General features: G+C 40.8%; 1 long non-coding RNA gene across 2 annotated transcripts; it reads right to left on the bottom strand.

Annotated features, from left to right (window-relative positions):
* Positions 1–3,825: 3,825 nt before the first annotated feature.
* Positions 3,826–6,670, bottom strand: LOC145420675 (uncharacterized). Of its 2 annotated transcripts, XR_013901990.1 has the most exons (4): positions 6,539–6,670; positions 5,720–5,819; positions 4,580–4,624; positions 3,826–4,021 (listed from the first exon to the last, which is right to left on the bottom strand). It is a non-coding gene; the product is annotated as an uncharacterized LOC145420675 (long non-coding RNA). The 2 variants fall into 2 exon arrangements; XR_013901989.1 differs by lacking the exon at positions 5,720–5,819 and having other exon boundaries at positions 3,826–4,006; positions 6,539–6,662.
* Between the last annotated feature and the right edge of the window lie 511 nt (positions 6,671–7,181).

Genomic DNA, 7,181 nt, shown 5'->3' with positions numbered 1-7,181 from the left:
CAGTTTTTGTATCGTGTGCTTTTCCCTCGGCGGCTCCACTGCTCTGCCCGCTTTGAGGAAGGTTTCCTTCCTTTTAAAAAACACAAACCATCTTGGAAACATAATCAGCCTTTCCGCTCCGGTGTCATATTAGTTTAGTGTAAGGACAAGAAAGACATTGTGGACAAAACAAGACACCCCCCATAATCTTTAGTGACAATATTGTAGTTAGTTAAATGGTCTGATTGTTCACATCTGTATTTTCTTTGATTGTGGTAAAATAATGTGTGCCCCAGTCTCCAAAAATGACATAGTGCAGGAAGCGTAGTTATTCCCCCGTTACACCACAAGAGGGAGTATCCCCTAAAATGAGCAGCTCTAGCGGGAGTAAAGAAGCCAGCCACTACCCATAAGGCAGTGCGCCTATAAGCGTTATGTGAGACTGCAAAAGTGTGTAACGCTGTGCTATGTCCATGTATATATTTGCAGATGCAGTAAAGGCGAACTCACAAAGCCACACTGGTTTCAATTCATTTTAATTCAAGTGTGCAACATTAGGTTTGTGCCGAAGCTGGGTCTGTTTGTCGGTGTGAAGCCAAACGTGCTTTAACGTTTTAGGAAACACCGAGCAGACGGTTCATACTTGCCAACATTCAAAGGGCTGTTTGGGGGGGGGGGGGCAAATATATTTTACAGTGTTTATTTATTCGACAAAATACGTTAAATGTCACCGTTATTATTGGCTGGCCGGAAACAGCGGGGGTGTCCAAATTCAGAGGCTGCTTCCACCTGAGGACCCGCCTTCGCGGTCTAAAGAAAGCCGCGTAGTACGTCACGAGCTCCCTCGGTGGAGTGAAACTGCGTCTGCTCCTTGCTGTCTAAAATGTAACCGGGCGCTGGCGTCAATTCTCCACCGTCTCACACTTTGTTTAATCAGTTTTCTGTTTGACGTTTATTCAGCTTTGTGAAAACCCCAGAGGACCCCTCCCGAGGGATTAATAAAGTTACAGCTGAGTAGTGAGTTGTATGTGAGGCTGGACACTAAGGAGAAAATGATTTTTAATGAATGGCAAGGCACATAAATTGTGCTGGAAGAGAGTAACCAAGTATAGAGATGGAAATGTGCTAATGTGAAGAAAGTGTGTTGAGAAGGGAGAAGGAGTACTTTGGACGAAAATTGAATTAGAGAAGGAAGTGAGGCAACTCTGAAGAGGATGGAGACGGGAGGCATAGAGAGGGTAGGAGTGAAGGCTATGATAAGGTGCGAAGAGAGTAACTGTGGTGCTGCATAAGAAAGTCCTGAGGGGCAGAGAAGTATGTGATGGGTTGAGATTACATCAGAGAGAGGCTCTGAGCCCCTTCTTGTTTGCACTGGTGATGGAGAGGCTGACAGATGAGATCAGGCAAGAGTCTCCGTGGATGATGTTTTCAGACAACCACAGAAAGGATTTGTGGATGTAGTGAAGGTGGACATGCAGGGGGTTGGTGTGACTGAGGAGGATGCTAGAAATAGAGAGATGGAGGCGGATGATCCACTGTAGCGACCTCTAAAGGGAGCAGCCGAAAGAAGAAGAAGCACAAATAATTCTAATCATGCTTTTCTTTTATTCTCAGTACTAAGCTATGTAAAGGAAGTCAAGGTTGTTTCCTCCTACAATCACTTTGGTCATGCTGTTCTTACAAGTGTGGAGGTGCCAGATGGTTTAGACTTGTTTAGATTGGTGCTCTGTCTCCCTTTATCCAAACTAAAACTTTGATGGGGTTTTTTATCTTCACTAAACACTTTTTTGCTTTGTGTTTATTATTGTGCTACTGCAAGTATTTCATATATTAGTCAGTTGATTGTTACTGTAGGGCAGCTCTAGGACAATCCCAGATGTGATGTAGCTTGCTTTTATCCAGCAGATACGACATCTCATGAGGAGGTTCGAACCCTGTACCCTGACCCTCCTGCTGACGCACAAAGTCTGGACATCCAGCAGCAGGCCCTTCTACGTGAACAACAGCACAACAGTTTCTATTTCTTTTAATATTAGAAGTCAGTTATTCATTAATGAATACAAATGGTGACTGAAGTTATTTAGACAGGACATTAAACAATAAACTTCCAATAAATGATGAACAATGTGTGACTGAATGTGTTCAGTGAAAGACTTTGAAAATATCGCAGCATAAAACCAGTGTAAAAGTACTCAGACTACTTTTGGGGGTATTTATTTGATGATGCAACCAGAAAATGTGCAGGTTGTGAGTTTAACATTTTCAACACTGGAGAAGAAGTACATGTACACAGACTAGCTAATGACAAAAATTTTTTTAAATTAACCTTTATTTAAACAGGTTGTTCATTTTTCTGAGCTTATCTGGTGTCCAGTTTCGGTGGCAGTAGCATAAGCAGAGAAGACCCAGACCTTACTCTCCCGAGCCAGCTCCTCCATTATTTGGGGGACACTGAGGCATTCTCTGCTGAGTGCTGTGATCTCCCCAACATGTCCTGGGTGTGTCCTGTCTGTCCTGGTGGGACATGCCTGGAACATCTCACCCAGGAGGTGTTCAAGAGGCACCCTTGTCAGATGCCTGAACCTCCTCAACTGGCTCGTTTAGATGTAGAGGAGTAGCAGTTAACTCGGAATGAGACAGACAGCACCTACTGCTGGGGTGGGCCTACAGGAGGGAGAGCTCATGTCGTCTCTTCAGGACACATCACTGGACCCCAAGAAGCTCTCCCCGGAGCTCCCTTTGGCTGCTGGGGTCGGCATACGTTCAACTTTAAAATCACTCTTGGTTCTTGGCTAGCTTTGTGTTAGCATCCTTTGTGTACTGATGCTTGCAAGAAGCTAAAGTTGCTTTGGCAGAATTTTCTTTCTCATATATGCACACATAAGGAGAGAGATGTTTTATAAGCTTTAGTCATCACCGTGCACTTTTCCTGATTCACACAAAATACAGCAATCTGGCACCTTCCCACAGGGTCTTGCACGAGTATTAAACATGTTCATTTGTGCTTTGGACTGTCACCAGATTTCTTCTAGAAGTTTCTTGCCAGTCAGCAACTATCTTGGCAACACCACTTGAGTTTGTGTGTTGCATGCTAACATCCTTATCATATGTGTAATAATACTAAAGCTTCATCTTATGCACACACAAAAAACAAATATGGCTCCTTCGTGCAGGGTTTTCTGGTATGTTCATTTATGCTTCCCAATTAAAAAAAGAAAAAAAAAAAGAAAAAGCAAAGTTCTTGCTTCTCAGCCACTGCGGCCACATCCTCACCGTTTTTTAGGCAGTTATATAAACATACTGTGAGTGAGTCATAAGCTTAAATACAATAGTTGAAGGAACAAAAACTTAATGTTTAAAAATACCAGTCAAATCTGATTAAAGTAAATAAATAATAAGTATACAATGTAGTTTTAAGACTTCTCAATGTTTCGTAACATTAATGTTCTATGAACTCGTGAGTCCAGAAATCTGAATGTCATGAAAAGTATTTATTATTCGTGTATTATTATTTTACAATACAAGGTTGTTTTTTTCCTGATACTTCATGCAAACCACATTTCTCCAGGCCTGTCCTAATCAGCTTACTCAGTATCACTAGATCCAATGCTGCTCCTCCAGCAGAGCACACAAAAGTAGGAGAGACCAGAGATGCCATGGCTTAGTTAGGAGACTGTTTGCTTCAAGGCCACTAGAGGGTGCTGCCATAAAACTACAATAAATGAATTGACCTTTTGACCTGCTCACACTCTTTTATGCAAAACCCTGTTGATGTTACACACACACACACACACACACAAAGAGATTCTAGGTCTCACCAACCATGGGCAAAAAGATGACAGTCAATAAAATTCTAAAATTTTATTTATAAACACAATGAATAGTAGTTAAAAGTCCAGTGTCCCATTTAGGTACAAAGTAAAAACACACAGTCCAAGGCCAGAGCCAGCTATGCCACAAAGCCAGTTGCACTCCACACGTTGTTCACTTCAACAGGGGTAGCAATTGTCCTCTGAGACCCACCACCCTGTAAGTAGAAAGCCTGCACAGAGCGACAAAATAAGACAATTCACTATATAATTCACAGCCCATCCATCCCAAACATATCAGATCATTAGAGGTTTTGTCACATTACATACCTGCACTGAGAGACAAAATAACACAGCAGTGTTTGTAATGTGGGCTATAAGTAGACTAGCATATCAGTGCAATCAATTACACCTGCCTCCAATTAGTCCAGCCCTTTTACAGTCATTGACTGGGTGAGAAAACACGAGCAAATCAACCCAAGAGACAAGCAGGAAGACTCTCTGAAGGCTCCTGTGGCTGCACAGGCAGTCTTACAATTACGAGGTTGGAGAGTTGTTGTTTCAAAATGTTCACACTGATTTCACATGCTCATTAACTCACAACCAGCTGACCATATATATTTCTGCTGCTGAGCTGCTTTTTGATGGAGATTTTCTGAATTTATTTTGCTACCATAAGAGCAGACTCCATGCTGAAAGCATGTGCACTGTCACTTGCAATGAGTGGCACTAATGACGCTAAATTTAATTACAGGTCATGGACAGCCTTCATAAATGCTCATATTACTCACCCACACTGAATTCCAGCACAGGTTCATCTGGGTCCTGACTATTTCCTGCAAAGTAACACAAACGTCATCAGAACATTAAGTCAGAGAAACAACATTTGGAGCTTTTGTACATGATAAATTATACTGCAGTAGTAAAACAAAGTCAAGCAGCAGTACATTTATTGAAATCACCTTCAGCTGTAATATTTAAACTGATTTAGTGTCAATTTAGATTATGTTTAGATTAAAATGAAACTAGTACCCTTGTAATGTCTTTTTAAATTAGAGGTAAATATTTGTATATTTTTTACATAATATAATTATATTTACTGGATTTTCTCTCTATTGTAGTTTAGTATTATAGTTATTACTTGTTTTTTATTGACTTGTCTTGTTTTTACAATGATTTGCTCTGAATGCAGCCTTTAAAGAAAAGACTATCTGTTCAGTAACTATCCATCAGACTGGGTCCATGTTACCAGCCAAATGGGTAATAATTAAAGTAAGTTTTGAATTACGTATATTTGGGTGTTTAGGTGACACTTTTGCAAAAAATATATATATAATTAGGTTTAAAAGAACTAAACATGTATGTATTTAAAAACAATAAGTGTGTTAGAATTACTACAGCAACAGGTTGTAGCTCACTGTACTATTTTTGAGCACAACTTTGGTGCTTTTGCCTCATTTTTAAATCAGTGATCCCAGTAGCACAGTCTAAGCAGAGACCTCAGTGCTTGGCAAACAATCAATAGAATCAATATAATTATTAAAAAGAAACAAAATAAATGCCAACCATATTAAAAAAAACATAAACTTAAGGAAAAAACTAAACTTGATTTTGTGTCTTTAGGCTATTGTTAACAGCAAGCATGAGGTTAGTGCATATGTATTATTATTGGAAAGATTACTGCAAAGAAAAAAAGGTTGAACCAGGAGGGGGCGATATTGCTCTTCTTACCATGAGTTACATGCAGGCTATTACTTACCATGTCACTCACATTTATTTCACAAAACAGCTGAACCCACTTAATTCGATTTAATTGTATTTATGCAGAGCTGAATCACAACAACAGTCTCCTCGAGGTGGTATAGATTGTAAGGTAGAAAGTCTACAATTAAAAAGAAAAAACCTCAATACAGTGGGAAGGAACAACTCACTTTTAACAGGAAGCACCCTCTGGCAGAACCACGGTCAGGGAGGGGCAGCCCGCTGCGACCCTTTGGGGATGAGGAGACGAAAAAGGGGACAAAAGACACACTGTGGACGAGAGCCAGAGATGAACAAGAACTAATTATTGAATGCAGAGAGGTGTATAAACACATGGTGGGAATCCCCCAGCAGGGTAGTCCCAGGGTAACTAAGGGAGGATTCATGGTCACCTGATTCAGCCCTAGCTATATGCGTTGGCAAAAAGGTAACTTTGAAACTTAATCTTAAAAGTAGAGATAGTGTCCGTCTCCTGCATTCAAACTGGGAGCTGGTTCCACAGAAGGATGATCCCCTTCTACTTCTAAATATCCTAAAAACCACAAGGAAGCCCACAGTCTGAGAGCAAACTATCAAACTACGAGGTCTTTAAAATAAGATGATTATTCAAGACCTCATGTGTGATGGGAAGGATTCTGAATTTGATGCTGGACCCACAAATCATAAAAGAGAAACACTAACTCACACACACCAGAAAGTGCCAAGAATTATAATTATATGTAATTTAGTTTTGCGTTCCTTTATAATGCTTTCAACTATACAAATAAGACACTTCATGGGGGCGCCTGAGCCTTGTAGACACAACAAATATTGAACAAACCTCATGCGCCCTGTTGTTGACAAAACGATAAAAATGAATGTGTACTTCTGTCTTATTTAGGTCATTTTTGTAGTTTTTGTAGACAGACTACTGTAATTTCTCAATAAAATGTCGCTTATTATCGCTCACTCTCAAGAACAAAAACGTGAGTAATTTCCCAGTAGCTCACCATATTTGGGATCTTCTAACATCCACACTTCATGTTTAAACGGTGGTGCGGAGGCGGTGTACCGTCGCAGGCCGGATGTAGCATTCAGCGCGGTGTGCCTTTTTTTCAGTTGCTAAGCAACAGATTTGTCCCGCCCCTTTCGTTATGACGGGGCGGGCCAGTCCTTTGACTGGTGACGTTACAAAGAAACGTCAGGTGACGTTACAAAGAAACCTTAAACCGACCTTATATATAGACCTGGCTGTTCAGTTGAAACGCATTCACACAGCGGGACAGCAGCGCTTTAAACGTTCAAACACGGAGTTTAACACAAAACAACATTTTAGACATAAAAAACAAAAAAGTGAAATGGCAAGCTCGAACTGTAACACAATGACAAATGATGAAACAGTTCAGACCAATGGGGATAATTCTACAGTACATGCTTTGGTATCCCTCTTGAATAACTTGTTCAGTAGTTTTTCGATCAAGCAGTGGGGAGAGCTTATCTCAGGCTATCCGGATTGCTTCACTGCTAAGCGGCTTGTAGGTTTTGTAGAGGACGTAATGGACTTGTGTGCACAGTCAGTAGCAGTATCACCACTGAGGTCTTCCCAGAAGTCCCCTGTACATGAAAACTGTTCTGTCCACACCACTACTGGCA

This window comes from Astatotilapia calliptera, chromosome 15, assembly GCF_964374335.1.
Source record: "Astatotilapia calliptera chromosome 15, fAstCal68.1, whole genome shotgun sequence".
In the NCBI taxonomy this organism is placed as follows: domain Eukaryota; kingdom Metazoa; phylum Chordata; class Actinopteri; order Cichliformes; family Cichlidae; genus Astatotilapia; species Astatotilapia calliptera.
Note: the sequence above shows the minus strand (reverse complement) of the source record. Positions and strands in the feature narration are given on the sequence as shown.